This window comes from Cherax quadricarinatus, chromosome 5 (assembly GCF_038502225.1).
Source record: "Cherax quadricarinatus isolate ZL_2023a chromosome 5, ASM3850222v1, whole genome shotgun sequence".
NCBI lineage: Eukaryota > Metazoa > Arthropoda > Malacostraca > Decapoda > Parastacidae > Cherax > Cherax quadricarinatus.
Window position 1 is genome coordinate 56378637 of NC_091296.1, and position 22500 is coordinate 56401136.

The 22500-nt window shown below is 51.1% G+C and overlaps 1 protein-coding gene across 4 annotated transcripts in view; it reads left to right on the forward strand.

The window, feature by feature from the left end:
• LOC128684646 (uncharacterized) overlaps positions 1–22500 on the forward strand; it is a 131382-nt gene that overhangs the window by 23090 nt on the left and 85792 nt on the right. The window lies entirely within an intron of this gene.

The window sequence follows — 22500 nt, forward strand, 5'->3', positions numbered from 1 at the left end:
GGCTTTTGGAGTGTGAGCAGGGTAATATTTTGTGAAGGGATTCACGGAAACCTGTTAGTCACGGAAACCTGTTAGTCGGACTTGAGTCCTGGAAATGGGAAGTACAATGCCTGCAATTTAAAGGAGGGGGTTGGGATATTGGCAATTTGGAGGGACATCTGAACTGTCGTATATGAGCGCCTCTGTAAAGACAGTGATTATGTATGAGTGATTGTTAAAGTGTTGAATGATGATGAAAGATTTTCTTTCTTTTTGGGTCACCCTGCCTATTTATATATAGGGATACACCTGTCTGTTAATAATGAATAATAGTTGGGTATAGAATCAACACACTAAGAAACTCAAGGTTTACGTCGGTACGATATTAAAGATATTAAAGGATAGCATTCTTCCGATCCTTTAAAGTGTTAAGGGATCACATGGTTTGATCCTTTAAAGAAGTTTAGGGTGTTAAGGGTCCAGGTTGATTCAGTTCTTGTGTTAAGGGTGACCTTCACTTCCCGAGCCATGAGCCCTGTGCCCTGTGCAGGACACTGTTGAGACGATTTGGAGTTTGTTTATCCTGTGTCAATACTAGACCCTCGTGACTACCAGACCCTCGTTACTACCAGATCCTCGTTACTACCAGTCCCTTGTTACTACTAGACCCTCGTTACTACCAGTCCCTTGTTATTACCAGACCCTCGTTATTACCAGACCCTCGTTACTACCAGACACTCGTTACTACCAGACCCACTTTACTACCAGACCCTCTTTACTACCAGACCCTCTTTACTACCAGACCCTCGTTAGTACCAGACACTCGTTACTACCAGACCCTCGTTACTACCAGACCTTCGTTACTACCATTCCCTTGTTACTACCAGACCCTCGTTGCTACCAGACCCTCGTTACTACCAGACCCTCGTTACTACCAGACCCTCGTTACTACCAGATCTTCGTTACTACCAGACCCTAGTTACTACCAGACCTTCGTTAATACCAGACCCTCGTTCCTACCAGACCCTCGTTCCTACCAGACCCACGTTACTACCAGAACCTCGTTCCTACCAGACCCTCGTTACTACCATACCATCGTTACCACCAGATCCTCGTTAGTACCAGACCCTCGTTACTACCAGACCCTCGTTACTACCAGACCCTCGTTACTACCAGACCCTCGTTACTACTAGTCCCTTGTTACTACCAGACCTTTGTTAGTACCAGACCTTCGTTACTACCAGTCCCTGGTTACTACCAGACCCTCGTTACTACCAGTCCTTTGTTACTACCAGACCTTCGTTACTACCAGACTTTCGTTACTACCAGTCCCTTGTTACTACCAGACTCTCGTTACTACCAGACCCTCGTTACTACCAGGTCCTCGTTACTAGCAGACCCTCGTTACTACCAGACCCTCGTTACTAACAGTCCCTTGTTACTACCAGATCCTTGTTACTACCAGACCCTCGTTACTACCAGACCCTCGTTACTACCAGTCCCTTGTTACTACCAGTCCATTGTTACTACCAGTCCCTTGTTACTACCAGACCCTCGTTACTTCCAGACCCTTGTTACTATCAGTCTCTCGTTACTACCAGAGCTTCGTTACTACCAGCACCTCACTACTACCAGTACCTTGCAATTACCAGTACCTCACCACTACCAGTGCCTCACCACTACCAGTACCTTACCACTACCGGCACCTCACCACTACCAGTACCTCACCACTACCAGTACCTTAAGACTACCAGTACCTCACCACTACCAGTACCTCACCACTACCAGTTCCTCACCACTACCAGTACCTTACCACTACCAGTATCTCACCACTACCAGCTCCTCACCGCTACCAGTACCTCACCACTACCAGTTCCTCACCACTACCAGTACCTCACCACTACCAGTACCTCACCACTTCCAGTACCTCACAATTACCAGCTCCTTACCACTACCAGTTCCTCACCACTACCAGTACCTTACCACTGCCAGTACCTCACCACAACCAGTACCTCACCACTTCCAGTACCTCACCACTTCCAGTACCTCACCACTACCAGTACCTCACCACTACCAGTACCTCACCACTTCCAGTACCTCACCACTTTCAGTACCTCACCACTTCCAGTACCTCACCACTACCAGTACCTCACCACATCCAGTACCTCACCACTTCCAGTACCTCACCACTTCCAGTACCTCACCACTACCAGTACCTCACCACTACCAGTACCTCACCACTACCAGTACCTCACCACTTTCAGTACCTCACCACTACCAGTTCCTCACCACTACCAGTACCTCACCACTACCATTTCCTCACCACTACCAGTACCTTACCACTACCAGTACCTCACCACTACCATTTCCTCACCACTACCAGTACCTTACCACTACCAGTACCTTACCACTACCAGTACCTCACCACTACCAGCTCCTCACCACTACCAGTACTTTACCACTACCAGTACCTCACCACTACAAGTTCCTCACCACTACCAGTACCTTACCACTACCAGTACCTTACCACTACCAGCACATCACTACCAGTTCTTCACCACTTCCAGTCCCTCACCACTACCAGTACCTTACCGCTACCAGTACCTTACCACTATCAGTACCTTTTCACTACCAGTTCCTCACCAATACCAGTTCCTCACCACTACCAGTACCTCACCACTACCAGTACCTCACCATTACCAGTTACTCACCACTACCAGTTCCTCACCAGTACCAGTACCTCACCACTACCAGTACCTTACCACTACCAGTTCCTCACCACTACCAGTTCCTCACCACTACCAGTACCTCACCACTACCAGTTCCTCACCACTACCAGTACCTCACCACTACCAGTTCCTCACCACTACCAGTTCCTCACCAATACCAGTACCTCACCAGTACCAGTTCCTCACCACTACCAGTACCTTACCGCTACCAGTACCTTACCACTATCAGTACCTTTCCACTACCAGTTCCTCACCACTACCAGTTCCTCATCAGTACCAGTACCTCACCACTACCAGTACCTCACCATTACCAGTTACTCACCACTACCAGTTCCTCACCAGTACCAGTACCTCACCACTACCAGTACCTTACCACTACCAGTTCCTCACCACTACCAGTTCCTCACCACTACCAGTACCTCACCACTACCAGTTCCTCACCACTACCAGTTCCTCACCACTACGGGTACCTCACCACTACCAGTTCCTCACCAATACCAGTACCTCACCACTACCAGTTCCTCACCACTACCAGTACCTCACCACTACCAGTACCTCACCACTTCCAGTTCCTCACCACTACCAGTACCTCACCACTACCAGTACCTCACCACTACCAGTTCCTCACCACTACCAGTACCTCACCACTGCCAGTTCCTCACCACTACCAGTACCTCACCACTTCCAGTACGTCACCACTACCAGTACCTCACCACTACCAGTACCTCACCACTACCAGTACCTCACCACTACCAGTACCTCACCACTACCAGTTCCTCACCACTACCAGTACCTCACCACTACCAGTACCTCACCACTACCAGTTACTCACCACTACAAGGTCCCTCACCAGTACCAGTACCTCACCACTACCAGAACCTTACCACTACCAGTTCCTCACAACTACCAGTTCCTCACCAGTACCAGTACCTCACCACTCCCAGTTCCTCACCACTACCAGTTCCTCACCACTACCAGTACCTCACCACTATCAGTTCCTCACCAATACCAGTACCTCACCACTACCAGTTCCTCACCACTACCAGTACCTCACCACTACCAGTACCTCACAACTTCCAGTACCTCACCACTACCAGTACCTCACCACTACCAGTACCTCACCACTACCAGTTCCTCACCACTACCAGTACCTCGCCACTGCCAGTTCCTCGCCACTACCAGTACCTCACCACTACCAGTACCTCACCACTACCAGTACCTCACCACTACCAGTACCTCACCACTACCAGTACCTCACCACTACCAGTTCCTCACCACTACCAGTACCTCACCACTACCAGTTCCTCACCACTACCAGTCCCTCACCACTACCAGAACCTCAGCACTGCCAGTACCTCACCACTACAAGTACCTCACCACTACCAGTACGTCACCACTACCAGTCCCTCACCACTACCAGTCCCTCACCACTACCAGTACCTCAGCACTGCCAGTACCTCAGCACTACCAGTACCTCATCACTACCAGTACCTCACCACTACCAGCACCTCACTACTACCAGTTCCTCACCACTAAGAGTTCCTCACCAGTACCAGTACCTCACCACTACCAGTTCCTCACCACTACGAGTTCCTCACCACTACCAGTACCTCTCCACTTCTAGTACCTCATCACTACCAGTTCCTCACCACTACCAGTACCTCACCACTACCAGTTCCTCACCACTACCAGTTCCTCACCACTACCAGTTCCTCACCACTACCAGTACCTCACCACTACTAGTACCTCACCACTACCAGTTCCTCACCACTACCAGTACCTCACCACTACCAGTAGCTCACCACTTCCAGTACCTCACCACTACCAGTACCTCACCACTACCAGTACCTCACCGCTACCAGTACCTTACCAGTACCAGTTCCTCACCACTACAGTTCCTCACCAGTACCATTACCTTACCACTACCAGTTCCTCACCAGTACAAGTACCTCACCACTACCAGTACCTTACCAGTACCAGTTCCTCACCACTACAGTTCCTCACCAGTACCAGTACCTTACCACTGCCAGTTCCTCACCAGTACAAGTACCTCATCACTACCAGTACCTTACCAGTACCATTTCCTCACCACTACAGTTCCTCACCAGTACCAGTTCCTCACCACTACCAGTTCCTCACCAGTACAAGTGCCTCACCACTTCCAGTACCTCACCACTACCAGTACCTCACCACTACCAGTACCTCATCGCTACCAGTACCTTACCAGTACCAGTTCCTCACCACTACAGTTCCTCACCAGTACCATTACCTTACCACTACCAGTTCCTCACCAGTACAAGTATCTCACCACTACCAGTACCAGTTCCTCACCACTACAGTTCCTCACCAGTACCAGTACCTTACCACTGCCAGTTCCTCACCAGTACAAGTACCTCATCACTACCAGTACCTTACCAGTACCATTTCCTCACCACTACAGTTCCTCACCACTACCAGTTCCTCACCACTACCAGTTCCTCACCAGTACAAGTACCTCACCACTACCAGTACCTCACCACTACTAGTATCTCACCACTACCAGTAACTCACCACTACCAGTACATCACCACTACCAGTTCCTCACCAGTACAAGTACCTCACCACTACCAGTACCTTACCAGTACCAGTTCCTCACCACTACAGTTCCTCACCAGTACCAGTACCTTACCACTGCCAGTTCCTCACCAGTACAAGTACCTCACCACTACCAATACCTCACCACTACCAGTACGTCAGCACTACCAGTACCTCAGTACTACCAGTACCTCACCACTACCAGTACCTCACCACTACCAGTTCCTCACCAGTACAAGTACCTCACCACTACCAGTACCTTACCAGTACCAGTTCCTCACCACTACAGTTCCTCACCACTACCAGTACCTGACCACTACCAGTACCTCACCACTACCAGTTCCTCACCAGTACCAGTACCTTACCAGTACCAGTTCCTCACCACTGACAGTTCCTCACCAGTACAAGTACCTCACCGGTACCAGTACCTTACCAGTACCAGTTCCTCACCACTACAGTTCCTCACTACTACCAGTACCTCACCAGTACCAGTACCTCACCACTACCAGTACCTCACCACTACCAGTACCTCACCACTGCCAGTACCTCACCAGTACAAGTACCTCACCACTACCAGTACCTTACCAGTACCAGTTCCTCACCACTACAGTTCCTCACCAGTACCAGTACCTTACCACTGCCAGTTCCTCACCAGTACCAGTACCTTACCACTGCCAGTTCCTCACCAGTACCAGTACCTCACCACTACTGTTCCTCACCAGTACCAGTACCTTACCACTACCTGGAGTTTACCTGGAGAGAGTTCCGGGGGTCAACGCCCCCGCGGCCCGGTCTGTGACCAGGTCTCCTGGTGGATCAGAGCCTGATCAACCAGGCTGTTACTGCTGGCTGCACGCAAACCAACGTACGAGCCACAGCCTGGCTGATCAGGAACCGACTTTAGGTGCTTGTCCAGTGCCAGCTTGAAGACTGCCAGGGGTCTGTTGGTAATCCCCCTTATGTATGCTGGGAGGCAGTTGAACAGTCTCGGGCCCCTGACACTTATTGTATGGTCTCTTAACGTGCTAGTGACACCCCTGCTTTTCATTGGGGGGATGTTGCATCGTCTGCCAAGTCTTTTGCTTTCGTAGTGAGTGATTTTCGTGTGCAAGTTCGGTACTAGTCCCTCTAGGATTTTCCAGGTGTATATAATCATGTATCTCTCCCGCCTGCGTTCCAGGGAATGCAGGTTCAGGAACCTCAAGCGCTCCCAGTAATTGAGGTGTTTTATCTCCGTTATGCGCGCAGTGAAGGTTCTCTGTATATTTTCTAGGTCAGCAATTTCACCTGCCTTGAAAGGTGCTGTTAGTGTGCAGCAATATTCCAGCCTAGATAGAACAAGTGACCTGAAGAGTGTCATCATGGGCTTGGCATCCCTCGTTTTGAAGGTTCTCATTATCCATCCTGTCATTTTTCTAGCAGATGCGATCGAAACAATGTTATGGTCCTTGAAGGTGAGATCCTCCGACATGATCACTCCCAGGTCTTTGACGTTGGTGTTTCGCTCTATTTTGTGGCCAGAATTTGTTTTGTACTCTGATGAAGATTTAATTTTCTCGTGTTTACCATATCTGAGTAATTGAAATTTCTTATCGTTGAACTTCATATCGTTTTCTGCAGCCCACTGAAAGATTTGGTTGATGTCCGCCTGGAGCCTTGCAGTGTCTGCAATGGAAGACACTGTCATGCAGATTCGGGTGTCATCTGCAAAGGAAGACACGGTGCTGTGGCTGACATCCTTGTCTATGTCAGATATGAGGATGAGGAACAAGATGGGAGCGAGTACTATGCCTTGTGGAACAGAGCTTTTCACCGTGCCTGCCTCGGACTTTACTCTGTTGACTACTACTCTCTGTGTTCTGTTAGTGAGGAAATTATAGATCCATCGACCGACTTTTCCTGTTATTCCTTTAGCACGCATTTTGTGCGCTATTACGCCATGGTCACACTTGTCGAAGGCTTTTGCAAAGTCTGTATATATTACATCTGCATTCTTTTTGTCTTCTAGTGCATCTAGGACCTTGCCGTAGTGATCCAATAGTTGAGACAGACAGGAGCGACCTGTTCTAAACCCATGTTGCCCTGGGTTGTGTAACTGATGGGTTTCTAGATGGGTGGTGATCTTGCTTCTTAGGACTCTTTCAAAGATTTTTATGATATGGGATGTTAGTGCTATCGGTCTGTAGTTCTTTGCTGTTGCTTTACTGCCCCCTTTGTGGAGTGGGGCTATGTCTGTTGTTTTTAGTAACTGTGGGACGACCCCCGTGTCCATGCTCCCTCTCTATAGGATGGTAAAGGCTCGTGATAGGGGCTTCTTGCAGTTCTTGATGAACACGGAGTTCCATGAGTCTGGCCCTGGGGCAGAGTGCATGGGCATGTCATTTATCGCCTGTTCGAAGTCATTTGGCGTCAGGATAACATCAGATAGACTTGTGTTAACCAAATTCTGTGGCTCTCTCATAAAAAATTCATTTTGATCTTCGCCTCTCAGTCTGGTTAGTGGCTTGCTAAAAACTGATTCATATTGGGACTTGAGTAGCTCACTCATTTCCTTGCTGTCATCTGTGTAAGACCCATCTTGTTTAAGTAAGGGCCCAATACTGGACGTTGTTCTCGACTTTGATTTGGTATAAGAGAAGAAATACTTTGGGTTTCTTTCGATTTCATTTATGGCTTTTAGTTCTTCCCGCGATTCCTGACTCCTATAAGATTCCTTAAGCTTAAGTTCGATGTTTGCTATTTCTCTGACCAGTGTCTCCCTACGCATTTCAGATAGATTGACCTCTTTTAGCCGCTCTGTTATTCTTTTCCGTCGCCTGTAAAGAGAGCGCCTGTCTCTTTCTATTTTACATCTACTCCTCCTTTTTCTTAGAGGAATAAGTCTTGTGCATACATCGAGTGCCACCAAGTTAATCTGTTCTAGGCATAAGTTGGGTTCCTCACCAGTACAAGTACCTCACCACTACCAGTACCTTACCAGTACCAGTTCCTCACCACTACAGTTCCTTACCAGTACCAGTACCTTACCACTACCAGTTCCTCTCCAGTACAAGTACCTCATCACTAGCAGTACCTTACCAGTACCAGTTCCTCACCACTACAGTTCCTCACCACTTCCAGTACCTTACCAGTTCCAGTTCCTCACCACTACAGTTCCTCACCAGTACCAGTACCTCACCACTACCAGTACCTCCTCAGTACCAGTACCTCACCACTACCAGTACCTCACCAGTACCAGTACCTTACCAGTACCAGTACCTCACCAGTACAATTCCTCACCAGTACCAGTACCTCATCACTACCAGTACCTTACCAGTACCAGTTCCTCACCAGCACAGTTCCTCACCAGTACAAGTACCTCACCACTACCAGTACCTTACCAGTACCAGTTTCTCACCAAAACCAGTACCTCACCACTACAGTTCCTCACCAGTACCAGTACCTCACCACTACCAGTGCCTCGCCACTACAGTTCCTCACCAGTACCAGTACCTCATCACTACTAGTACGTTACCAGTACCAGTTCCTCACCAGTACAGTTCCTCACCAGTACAAGTACCTCACCACTACCAGTACCTTACCAGTAACAGTACCTCACCACTACCAGTACCTCACCAGTACCAGTACCTTACCACTACCAGTACCTCACCACTACCAGTACCTCACCACTACCAGTACCTCACCACTACCAGTACCTCCCCACTACCAGTACCTTACAAGTACAAGTACCTCACCACTACCAGTACCTCACCACTACCAGTACCTCACCACTACCAGTACCTCACCACTACCAGTACCTCACCACTACCAGTACCTCACCACTACCAGTACCTCACCACTACTAGTTCCTCACCAGTATAAGTACCTCCCCACTACCAGTACCTTACCAGTACAAGTACCTCACCACTACCAGTACCTAACCACTACCAGTACCTCACCACTACCAGTACCTCACCACTACCAGTACCTCACCACTACCAGTTCCTCACCAGTACAAGTACCTCACCACTACCAGTACCTTACCAGTACCAGTACCTCACCACTACAGTTCCTCACCAGTACCAGTACCTCACCACTACCAGCACCTCACCACTACCAGTACCTTACCACTACCAGTTCCTCACCACTTCCAGTACCTCACCACTACCAGTTCCTCACCACTACCAGTTCCTCACCACTACCAGTTCCTCACCACTACCAGCACCTCACCACTTCCAGTACCTTACCACTACCAGTTCCTCACCACTACCAGTACCTCACCACTACCAGTTCCTCACCACTACTAGTTCCTCACCACTACCAGTACCTCACCACTACCAGTTCCTCACCACTACCAGTTCCTCACCACTACCAATACCTCACCACTACCAGTTCCTCACCACTACCAGTACCTCACCACTACCAGTACCTCACCAGTACCAGTACCTTACCACTGCCAGTTCCTTACCACTACCAGTACCTCACCACTACCAGTTCCTCACCACTACCAGTTCCTCACCACTACCAGTACCTCACCACTACCAGTACCTCAGCAGTACCAGTACCTTACCACTGCCAGTTCCTTACCACTACCAGTACCTCACCACTACCAGTACCTCACCACTACCAGTTCCTCACCACTACCAGTTCCTCACCACTACCAGTACCTCACCACTACCAGTACCTCACCACTACCAGTACCTCACCACTACCAGTTCCTCACCACTACCAGTACCTCACCACTACCAGTACCTCACCAGTACCAGTACCTTACCACTGCCAGTTCCTCACCACTACCAGTACCTCACCACTACCAGTACCTCACCAGTACCAGTACCTCACCAGTACCAGTACCTTACCACTGCCAGTTCGTCACCAGTACCAGTACCTCACCACTACCAGTACCTCACCACTACCAGTACCTCACCACTGCCAGTACCTCACCACTACCAGTTCCTCACCACTACCAGTACCTCACCACTACCAGTACCTCACCACTACCAGTACCTCACCAGTACCAGTACCTTACCACTGCCAGTTCGTCACCACTACCAGTACCTCACCACTACCAGTACCTTACCACTGCCAGTTCGTCACCACTACCAGTACCTCACCACTACCAGTACCTCACCACCACCAGTTCGTCACCACTACCAGTACCTCACCAGTACCAGTACCTTACCACTGCCAGTTCGTCACCACTACCAGTACCTCACCAGTACCAGTACCTCACCAGTACCAGTACCTTACCACTGCCAGTTCGTCACCACTACCAGTACCTCACCAGTACCAGTACCTTACCACTGCCAGTTCGTCACCACTACCAGTACCTCACCAGTACCAGTACCTCACCAGTACCAGTACCTTACCACTGCCAGTTCGTCACCACTACCAGTACCTCACCAGTACCAGTACCTCACCAGTACCAGTACCTTACCACTGCCAGTTCGTCACCACTACCAGTACCTCACCAGTACCAGTACCTCACCAGTACCAGTACCTTACCACTGCCAGTTCGTCACCACTACCAGTACCTCACCAGTACCAGTACCTCACCAGTACCAGTACCTTACCACTGCCAGTTCGTCACCAGTACAAACGCAGATTCCTTCATCTTGTAGTTTTTAAGTATAGAACGATAACATTATGTTCCTGTGATGTCTTTAAATCCTTAAGTTTAACTTCAAGTCTTCAGAAAAACTTGAAGTCTCACGGGTTAACTTTTTTTCAATGAACTTAATCTTTTTTTCGAATTTCTTGGTAATTCGCTAATACGATTTTCTTTCAATCTAATTTAAACTTTTCACGAAGTCTTTTGAAAGGAATCGGCTTCCAGATTTTCTTATCGCATATCCAAGTTAAATTTTTCAGAATAGATGACTCGCCTCTCCCTGGGTCGTGTGGGAGCCTGTCTCTCCCTGGGTCGTGTGAGAGCCTGCCTCTCCCTGGGTCGTGTGGGAGCCTGTCTCTCCCTGGGTCGTGTGAGAGCCTGCCTCTCCCTGGGTCGTGTGGGAGCCTGTCTCTCCCTGGGTCGTGTGAGAGCCTGCCTCTCCCTGGGTCGTGTGGGAGCCTGTCTCTCCCTGGGTCGTGTGAGAGCCTGCCTCTCCCTGGGTCGTGTGAGAGCCTGCCTCTCCCTGGGTCGTGTGGGAGCCTGTCTCTCCCTGGGTCGTGTGAGAGCCTGCCTCTCCCTGGGTCGTGTGGGAGCCTGTCTCTCCCTGGGTCGTGTGAGAGCCTGCCTCTCCCTGGGTCGTGTGGGAGCCTGTCTCTCCCTGGGTCGTGTGGGAGCCTGTCTCTCCCTGGGTCGTGTGAGAGCCTGCCTCTCCCTGGGTCGTGTGGGAGCCTGTCTCTCCCTGGGTCGTGTGAGAGCCTGCCTCTCCCTGGGTCGTGTGGGAGCCTGCTCTCCCTGGGTCGTGTGAGAGCCTGCCTCTCCCTGGGTCGTGTGAGATCCTGCCTCTCCCTGGGTCGTGTGAGAGACTGCCTCTCCCTGGGTCGTATGAGAGCCTGCCTCTCCCTGGGTTGTGTGAGAGCCTGCCTCTCCCTGGATCGTGTGGGAGCGTGCCTCTCCCTTGGTCGTGTGAGAGCCTGCCTCTCCGTGGATCGTGTGGGAGCCTGACTCTCCGTGGGTCGTGTGAGAGCCTGCCTCTCCCTGGATCGTGTGGGAGCCTGCCTCTCCCTGGGTCGTGTGAGAGCCTGCCTCTCCCTGGTTTGTGTGAGAGCCTGCCTCTCCCTGGGTCGTGTGAGAGCCTACCTCTCCCTGGGTCGTGTGAGAGCCTGCCTCTCGCTGGGTTGTGTGAGAGCCTGCCTCTCCCTGGGTCGTATGAGAGCCTGCCTCTCCCTGGAGTGTGTGAGAGCCTGCCTCTCCCTGGATCGTGTGGGAGCCTGCCTCTCCCTGGGTTGTGTGAGAGCCTGCCTCTCCCTGGATCGTGTGGGAGCCTGCCTCTGACTGGGTCGTGTGAGAGCCTGCCTCTCCCTGGGTCGTGTGAGAGCCTTCCTCTCCCTGAGTCGTGTGAGAGCCTGCCTCTCCCTGGGTCGTGTGAGACCCTGCCTCTCCCTGGGTCGTGTTGGAGCCTGCCTCTCCCTGGGTTGTGTGAGAGCCTGCCTCTCCCTGGGTTGTGTGAAAGCCTGCCTCTCCCTGGGTCGTGTGAGAGCCTGCCTCTCCCTGGGTCGTGTGAGAGCCTGCCTCTCCCTGGGATGTGTGAGAGCCTGCCTCTCCCTGGGTCGTATGAGAGCCTGCCTCTCCCTGGAGTGTGTGAGAGCCTGCCTCTCCCTGGATCGTGTGGGAGCCTGCCTCTCCCTGGGTCTTGTGAGAGGCTGCCTCTCCCTGGATCGTGTGGGTGCCTGCCTCTGACTGGGTCGTGTGAGAGCCTGCCTCTCCCTGGATCGTGTGGGAGCCTGCCTCTGACCGGGTCGTGTGAGAGCCTGCCTCTCCCTGGATCGTGTGGGAGCCTGCCTCTGACTGGGTCGTGTGAGAGCCTGCCTCTCCCTGGGTCGTGTGAGAGCCTGCCTCTCCCTGGGTCGTGTGAGAGCCTGCCTCTCCCTGGGTCGTGTGAGAGCCTGCCTCTCCCTGGATCGTGTGGGAGCCTGCCTCTCCCTGGGTTGTGTGAGAGCCTGCCTCTCCCTGGGTCGTGTGAGCCTGCCTCTCCCTGGGTCGTGTGAGAGCCTGCCTTTCCCTGGGTCGTGAGAGAGCCTGCCTCTCCATGGATTGTGTGAGAGCCTGCCTCTCCCTGGGTCGTGTGAGAGCCTGCCTCTCCCTGGGTCGTGTGAGAGCCTGCCTCTCCCTGGGTCGTGTGAGAGCCTGCCTCTCCCTGGGTCGTGTGAGAGCCTGCCTCTCCCTGGGTCGTGTGAGAGCCTGCCTCTCCCTGGGTCGTTTGGGAGCCTGTCTCTCCCTGGGTCGTGTGGGAGCCTGCCTCTCCCTGGGTCGTGTGAGAGCTTGTCTTTCCCTGGGTCGTGTGAGAGCCTGCTTCTCCCTCGTTCGTGTGAGAGCCTGCCTCCCCCTGGGTCGTGTGAGAGCCTGCCTCTTCCTGGGTCGTGTGAGAGCCTGCCTCTCCCTGGATCGTGTGAGAGCCTGCCTCCCCCTGGGTCGTGTGAGAGCCTGCCTCTTCCTGGGTCGTGTGAGAGCCTGCCTCTCCCTGGATCGTGTGAGAGCCTGCCTCTCCCTTGGTCGTGTGACAGCCTTCCTCTCCCTGGGTCGTGTGAGAGCCTTCCTCTCCCTGGGTCGTGTGAGAGCCTACCTCTCCCTGGGTCGTGTGAGAGCCTGCCTCTCCCAGGGTCTTGTGGGAGCCTGCCTCTCTCTGGGTTGTGTGAGAGCTTGCCTTTCCCTGGGTCGTGTGAGAGCCTGCTTCTCCCTCGTTCGTGTGAGAGCCTGCCTCCCCCTGGGTCGTGTGAGAGCCTGCCTCTTCCTGGGTCGTGTGAGAGCCTGCCTCTCCCTGGATCGTGTGAGAGCCTGCCTCTCCCTGGGTCGTGTGAGAGCCTTCCTCTCCCTGGGTCGTGTGAGAGCCTGCCTCTCCCTGGGTCGTGTGAGAGCCTACCTCTACCTGGGTCGTGTGAGAGCCTGCCTCTCCCTGGGTCGTGTGAGAGCCTGCCTGTCCCTGGGTCGTGTGAGAGCCTGCCTCTCCCTGGGTCGTGTGAGAGCCTGCCTCTCCTTGGGTCGTGTGAGAGCCTGCCTCTCCCTGGGTCGTGTGGGAGCCTGCCTCTCGCTGGCTCGTGTGAGAGCCTGCCTCTCCCTGGGTCGTGTGAGAGCCTGCGTCTTCCTGGGTCGTGTGAGAGCCTGCCTCTCCCTGGGTCGTGCGAGAGCCTGCCTCTCCTTGGGTCGTGTGAGAGCCTGGCTCTCCCTGGGTCGTGTGGGAGCCTGCCTCTCGCTGGCTCGTGTGAGAGCCTGCCTCTCCCTGGGTCGTGTGAGAGCCTGCCTCTCCCTGGGTCGTGTGAGAGCCTGCCTCTCCCTGGGTCGTGTGAGAGCCTGCCTCTCCCTGGGTCGTGTGAGAGCCTGCCTCTCTCTGGGTCGTGTGAGTGTCTGCCTCTCCCTGGGTCGTGTGAGATCCTGCCTCTCCCTGGGTCGTGTGGGAGCCTGCCTCTCCCTGGGTCATGTGAGAGCCTACTTCTCCCTCTTTCGTGTGAGAGCTGGCCTTTCCCTGGGTCGTGTGAGATCCTGCTTCTCCCTCGTTTGTGTGAGAGCCTGCCTCCCCCTGGGTCGTGTGAGAGCCTGCCTCTCCCTGGGTCGTAGGAGAGCCTGCCTCTCCCTGGGTCGTGTGAGAGCCTGCCTCTCCCTGGGTCGTGTGAGAGCCTGCCTCTCCCTTGGTCGTGTGAGAGCCTGCCTCCCCCTTTGTCGTGTGGGAGCCTGCCTCTGACTGGGTCGTGTGAGAGCCTGCCTCCCCCTGTGTCGTGTGAGAGCCTGCCTCTCCCTGGGTCGTGTGAGAGCCTACCTCTCCCTGTGTCGTGTGAGAGCCTGCCTTCCCCTGGGTCGTGTGAGAGCCTGCCTCTCCCTGGATCGTGTGAGAGCCTGCCTCTCCCTGGGTCGTGTGAGAGCCTGCCTCTCCCTGGGTCGTGTGAGAGCCTGCCTCTCCCTGGGTCGTGTGGGAGCTTGCCTCTCCCTGGGTCGTGTGAGAGCCTGCTTCTCCCTCGTTCGAGTGAGAACTTGCCTTTCCCTGGGTCGTGTGAGAGCCTGCTTCTCCCTCGTTCGTGTGAGAGCCTGCCTCCCCCTGGGTCGTGTGAGAGCCTGCCTCTTCCTGGGTCGTGTGAGAGCCTGCCTCTCCCTGGATCGTGTGAGAGCCTGCCTCTTTCTGGGCCGTGTGAGAGCCTTCCTCTCCCTGGGTCGTGTGAGAGCCTGCCTCTCCCTGGGTCGTGTGAGAGCCTGACTCTGACTGGGTCGTGTGAGAGCCTTCCTCTCCCTGGGTCGTGTGAGAGTCTGCCTCTCCCTGGGTCGTGTGAGAGCCTGCCTCTCCCTGGGTCGTGTGAGAGCCTGCCTCTCCCTGGGTCGTGTGAGAGCCTGCCTCTCCCTGGGTCGTGTGAGAGCCTGCCTCTCCCTGGGTCGTGTGAGAGCCTGCATCTCTCTGGGTCGTGTGAGAGCCTGCCTCTCCCTGGGTCGTGTGAGAGCCTGCCTCTCCCTGGGTCGTGTGAGAGCCTGCCTCTGTCTGGGTCGTGTGGGAGCCTGCCTCTCCCTGGGTCGTGTGAGAGCCTGCCTCTGTCTGGGTCGTGTGGGAGCCTGCCTTTCCCTGGGTCGTGTGAGAGCCTGCTTCTCCCTCGTTCGTGTGAGAGCCTGTTTCCCCCTGGGTCGTGTGAGAGCCTGCCTCTTCCTGTGTCGTGTGAGAGCCTGCCTCTCCCTGGGTCGTGTGAGAGCCTGCTTCTCCCTGGGTCGTGTGAGAGCCTGCCTCTCTCTGGGTCGTGTGAGAGCCTGCCTGTCCCTGGGTCGTGTTAGAGCCTGCCTCTCTCTGGTTCATTTGAGAGTCTGCCTCTCCCTGGGTCGTGTGAGAGCCTGCCTCTCCCTGGGTCGTGTGAGAGCCTACCTCTCCCTGGGTCGTGTGAGAGCCTGCCTCTCCCTGGGTCGTGTGAGAGCCTGCCTTTCCCTGGGTCGTGTGAGAGCCTGCCTCCTCCTGGGTCGTGTGAGAGCCTGCCTCTCCCTGGGTCGTGTGAGAGCCTGCCTCTCCCTGGGTCGTGTGAGAGCCTGCCTCCCCCTAGGTCGTGTGAGAGCCTGCCTCTAACTGGATCGTGTGAGAGCCTGCCTCTCCCTGGGTCGTGTAAGAGCCTGCCTCTCCCTGGGTCGTGTGAGAGCCTGCCTCTCCCTGGGTCGTGTGAGAGCCTGACTCTCCCTGGGTCGTGTGAGAGCTTGATTCTCCCTGGGTCGTGTGGGATCCTGCCTCTTCCTTTGTCGTGTGAGAGCCTGCTTCTCCCTCGTTCGTGTGAGAGCTTGCCTTTCCCTGGGTCGTGTGAGAGCCTGCTTCTCCCTCGTTCGTGTGAGAGCCTGCCTCTCCCTGGGTCGTGTGAGAGCCTGCCTCTCCCTGGATCGTGTGAGAGCCTGCCTCTCCCTGGGTCGTGTGAGAGGCTTCCTCTCCCTGGGTCGTGTGAGAGCCTGCCTTTCCCTGGGTCGTGTGAAAGCCTGCCTTCCCCTGGGTCGTGTGAGAGGCTGCCTCTCGCTGGGTCGTGTGAGAGCCTGCCTCTCCCTGGGTCGTGTGAGAGTCTGCCTCTCCCTGAGTCGTGTGAGAGCCTGCCTCTCCCTGGGTCGTGTGAGAGCCTGCCTCTCCCTGGGTCGTATAAGTACCTGCCTCTGAGCTTCTCAGCTTGTGGCTGGCAGATCTGCCTCAGCGGCTACAGGATAATATGCTCCATTGAGTTATATGAAGTCTACCCGAATTTATAATCGAATGGCAGCGGCTTGAAGCTCTTCACGAAGTTACCTGATGCACTGGGGTCCGCTTCAATTACTTAGACAAGTAACCTGAACCACTATGGGGCACATTCAATCACTTTAGAAAGCCACTCCAAGTACTTTACGAAATATGAATTAGTTAACAAAGGTAGGATAGGTAAGGTTCGTCGGGAAACAGGATAAGTGTTTCCTGACGCGGGTCTTAGTCATATGATGACTCACATCTGGAGCTTTTTGATCATCTGGCCGAGACCTTCCGCTGGTTTACCAGTCCACCTCCTTTAATAGTTATGGCTATGTTTATAGCCATCGGATATTACATTATAACAAAAAATGAAAGTGATTCTCAGTAAATACATATAAAGCCTCTTGGCTTTACTCTCGGCTAAGAGTAAATACAATAGTTTCCCATTACTTTTTTGTTGTTGCTCTGGTTACCACATTTTATTTTGAATCGCTTAATTACGGGTGTATTGCTTCAAGAACTCTCCATAACAAGGCTATCCTGTTGCCCATTGTTTGAGACTCTGTTTACAAGTTTGAGTCAATTACATCATTGGCAACCAAACCTCATTTACTTACTGGGAGAGAGAGAGAGAGAGAGAGAGAGAGAGAGAGAGAGAGAGAGAGAGAGAGAGAGAGAGAGAGAGAGAGAGAGAGAGAGAGAGAGAGAGAGAGAGAGAGAGAGATACTACATGAGTCTCTTTCCAAAGTTTGAATCCATTATTTTATGTTTTATTTTAGGGAGGTGTTTAGAAGCCTAGTCTAAGATGGATATAGTGTATGTATATATGCAATACAACCACAGACAGGTGATCTTAACAATGCTAAATAAGCCTCATGGGGATGGAAATCTTAGCTCTAGATCTTTCGCAATCTCGAGCGTCGTCAGGAGCCATGCAATGTTGCAAAACACTTATTGCCTTGCGTCAGAGAATTTCCCCTCCTACCTGTTGCTGTCTTGCAACATTGCATCGCTCCTGACGACGCACGAGAGTGAGAAAGATCCAGAGATAAAGATTTCCCTCCTCATGTGGCTTTTGTTATGCATGTCTACACAAATATTTTCAGCCTTGAAATCAATGACAAGACTGGGTAGGGAATGGGGTAGAGGAGTGGGTTGGGGAAGGGGTGGATACAGGAGTGGGTTGGGTAGGGTAAAGCAGTGAGAGAGGTTGTTGAAAGACAGGAATACAGAGGTAAGAAAAGGTAAGTATCCTGACCACTATCGAATTTTTTTTCATCAAAACAAATGCAATCTATCATACATTATTTTCACACAAATCAGTTTTACAGGCCATTTCAAAGGTAAAGTCCTTTGTAAGGTATACTACCACCTCCCCTAGGATGCGACCCACACCAGTCGACTAACACCCAGGTACCTACTTACTGTTAGGTGAACAGGCACAGCAGGTATAAGGAAACACGGCCACTGTTTTCCACCCTTGCCGGGGATCGAACTGAATGTGTTGCCAACCGAGCCACGGGACACTTTAGATCCAAACAGGATGCTAGTAAGAATCCTTAGGCGAGACACAAGATGTAAAGCCAGCTTTCGTTGGTTCAATATTTTTGCTCTGTATAGAGCTTTATCATAACTTGATAAGTCCTACGCGGGGACCAGACAAATATTTCTTTGTAACATGTGTCATTGTCCATGTTCATTACGTACCTGACTGACTTGTGACTGGCAGTAGCCTCATACCTTCAACAGGCGGAAACTCACTGATGCAAAATTGAAATGTTTGCTAGTTAGGACTTTATTTTTTGCCCAACGAGTATTTTATCCGCTTATCTCATAATTTTTCCGGCAACTTCACAAACTGTGTGTGTTTTCTTACTCATTTGTGGTTGCAGGGGTCGAGTCATAGCTTCTGTGTGTATATGTGTGTGTGTACTCACCTAGCTGTGTCTGCAAGGGTTGAGCCATAACTTTTCTGTGATAAGATACATCAAGTAACTCTCACGAATGTTGGAGGTTAAATTCCATGCACAGTTTTAAGGGAAGGTACGATGGAAGTCAAGACTGTAACTAAATAGTCAAGACCAGGAGCCGGGCAAATAGGTAATCACAAACACAGGTCGGTGAGATCCCATAAATCGGCGAGCGTATACATCGACGAGTGTATACATAAATAGGCGAGTGTATACATAAATCTGCGAGTGTATACATAAATCTGCGAGTGTATACATAAATCGGTGAATACACAACTGTGTGAGTACAGAGAGAGCAGCACACCACTGTGTGAGTACAGAGAGAGCAGCACACCACTGTGTAAGTACAGAGAGAGCAGTACACCACTGTGTGAGTACAGAGAGAGCAGTACACCACTGTGTGAGTACAGAGAGAGCAGTACACCACTGTGTGAGTACAGAGAGAGCAGTACACCACTGTGTGAGTACAGAGAGAGCAGCACACCACTGTGTGAGTACAGAGAGAGCAGTACACCACAGGGGCAGTACACAGAGAGCACTACACCACTGGGTGAGTACACAGAGGGCAGTGTACCACTGTGTGAGTACAGAGAGAGCAGTGTACGACTGGGTTTAGAACCTATCGACTACACGAAGGCTCATTAAAGCTTCAGGTGACCGGGTTCACCAGCAGTCAAGAATATTTTAATCCCTAAAACAAGAACTTCAAAGTAAACTCTCACTATATAAACATATAGAAATACGTGTTATGATGTATGTAATCATACAGGTCACGTGAGATTCGTCAGGAAACAGAACAAGTGTTTCCTGACGCAGGTCGTATTCATATGATGATCCACCACTACAGGTTTGGTCGTCTGACCAAAGCCGACGCCTTCAGCTAGCTTACCCGTATATATATATATATATATATATATATATATATATATATATATATATATATATATATATATATATATATATATATATATATATATATATATATATATATATATATATATATATATATATATATATATATATATATATATATATATATATATATATATACACACACATACATACACAGAAGGGGGGACGAGGGGCTGGAACTGCGGTCCGTAAATTGACAGTCCGACGCTCTACTTTCAAGCCGAGCTTCTAATAGGAAGAATGAGAAACTAATAGCATATTATATTCCGTTAGAGATACTGAACTCCTTCCCTCGGTCCAAGAGCTTTAATAATAGATCTATTCATACCCCTCTCAAGACCACACAGTCTAAGGACTCAAGTTGTAATTAACAACTGTCAGTGAATAAACATTGGATTGACAGTTATATATTATATAATAAAAGGGTAGGCCATTGGAAGGTCTCGATCAGATGACCAAAAGCTACAGTAGCAGGTCATCATATGACTAAAACCCGCATCAGGAAACACTTGTCCTGTTTCCTGACAAATCTACACACTGTTGCTGTGTTCATCATAACAATCCTACAACAGCAGACACACATGATGCTCCTTCAGTCACAATCCTCCATGGAGGCACAAATTTGTATTTTCAATGACTAGAAAATGTTTTTGCATCTGAACATCGAACCACCGGCAGAGTGGCTCTCAACTCTGACCTTTCTAACACCGCCACAATAAAAAAACACATTTATATATATATATATATATATATATATATATATATATATATATATATATATATATATATATATATATATATATACATATATGTGTGTGTGTGTACTCACTTAATTGTACTCACCTAATTGTGGTTACAGGGGTCGACACTCAGCTCCTGGTCCCGCATCTTCACTGACTGCTACTAGGTCCTCTCTCTCCCCCCCTGCTCCATGAGCTTTGTGTGTGTGTGTGTGTGTGTGTGTGTGTGTGTGTGTACTCACCTAGTTGTACTCACCTAGTTGAGGTTGCGGGGGTCGAGTCCGAGCTCCTGGCCCCGCCTCTTCACTGATCGCTACTAGGTCACTCTCCCTGAGCCGTGAGCTTTATCGTACCTCTGCTTAAAGCTATGTATGGATCCTGCCTCCACTACATCGCTTCCCAAACTATTCCACTTACTGACTACTCTGTGGCTGAAGAAATACTTCCTAACATCCCTGTGATTCATCTGTGTCTTTAGCTTCCAACTGTGTCCCCTTGTTACTGTGTCCAATCTCTGGAACATCCTGTTTTTGTCCACCTTGTCAATTCCTCTCAGTATTTTGTATGTCGTTATCATGTCCCCCCTATCTCTCCTGTCCTCCAGTGTCGTCAGGTTGATTTCCCTTAACCTCTCCTCGTAGGACATACCTCTTAGCTCTGGGACTAGTCTTGTTGCAAACCTTTGCACTTTCTCTAGTTTCTTTACGTGCTTGGCTAGGTGTGGGTTCCAAACTGGTGCCGCATACTCCAATATGGGCCTAACGTATACGGTGTACAGGGTCCTGAACGATTCCTTATTAAGATGTCGGAATGCTGTTCTGAGGTTTGCTAGGCGCCCATATGCTGCAGCAGTTATTTGGTTGATGTGCGCTTCAGGAGATGTGCCTGGTGTTATACTCACCCCAAGATCTTTTTCCTTGAGTGAGGTTTGTAGTCTCTGACCCCCTAGACTGTACTCCGTTTGCGGCCTTCTTTGCCCTTCCCCAATCTTCATGACTTTGCACTTGGTGGGATTGAACTCCAGGAGCCAATTGCTGGACCAGTTCTGCAGCCTGTCCAGATCCCTTTGTAGTTCTGCCTGGTCTTCGATCGAGTGTATTCTTCTCATCAACTTCACGTCATCTGCAAACAGGGACACCTCAGAGTCTATTCCTTCCGTCATGTCGTTCACAAATACCAGAAACAGCACTGGTCCTAGGACTGACCCCTGCGGGACCCCGCTGGTCACAGGTGCCCACTCTGACACCTCGCCACGTACCATGACTCGCTGCTGTCTTCCTGACAAGTATTCCCTGATCCATTGTAGTGCCTTCCCTGTTATCCCTGCTTGGTCCTCCAGTTTTTGCACCAATCTCTTGTGTGGAACTGTGTCAAACGCCTTCTTGCAGTCCAAGAAAATGCAATCCACCCACCCCTCTCTCTCTTGTCTTACTGCTGTCACCATGTCATAGAACTCCAGTAGGTTTGTGACACAGGATTTCCCGTCCCTGAAACCATGCTGGCTGCTGTTGATGAGATCATTCCTTTCTAGGTGTTCCACCACTCTTCTCCTGATAATCTTCTCCATGATTTTGCATACTATACATGTCAGTGACACTGGTCTGTAGTTTAATGCTTCATGTCTGTCTCCTTTTTTAAAGATTGGGACTACATTTGCTGTCTTCCATGCCTCAGGCAATCTCCCTGTTTCGATAGATGTATTGAATATTGTTGTTAGGGGTACACATAGCGCCTCTGCTCCCTCTCTCAATACCCATGGGGAGATGTTATCTGGCCCCATTGCCTTTGAGGTATCTAGCTCACTCAGAAGCCTCTTCACTTCTTCCTCGGTTGTGTGCACTGTGTCCAGCACTTGGTGGTGTGCCCCACCTCTCCGTCTTTCTGGAGTCCCTTCTGTCTCCTCTGTGAACACTTCTTTGAATCTCTTGTTGAGTTCTTCACATACTTCCCGGTCATTTCCTGTTGTCTCTCCTCCTTCCTTCCTTAGCCTGATTACCTGGTCCTTGACTGTTGTTTTCCTCCTGATGTGGCTGTACAACAGTTTCGGGTCAGATTTGGCTTTCGCTGCTATGTCATTTTCATATTGTCTTTGGGCCTCCCTTCTTATCTGTGCATATTCATTTCTGGCTCTACGACTGTTCTCCTTATTCTCCTGGGTCCTTTGCCTTCTATATTTCTTCCATTCCCTAGCACACTTGGTTTTTGCCTCCCTGCACCTTTGGGTAAACCATGGGCTCATCCTGGCTTTTTCATTACTCCTGTTACCCTTGGGTACAAACCTCTCCTCAGCCTC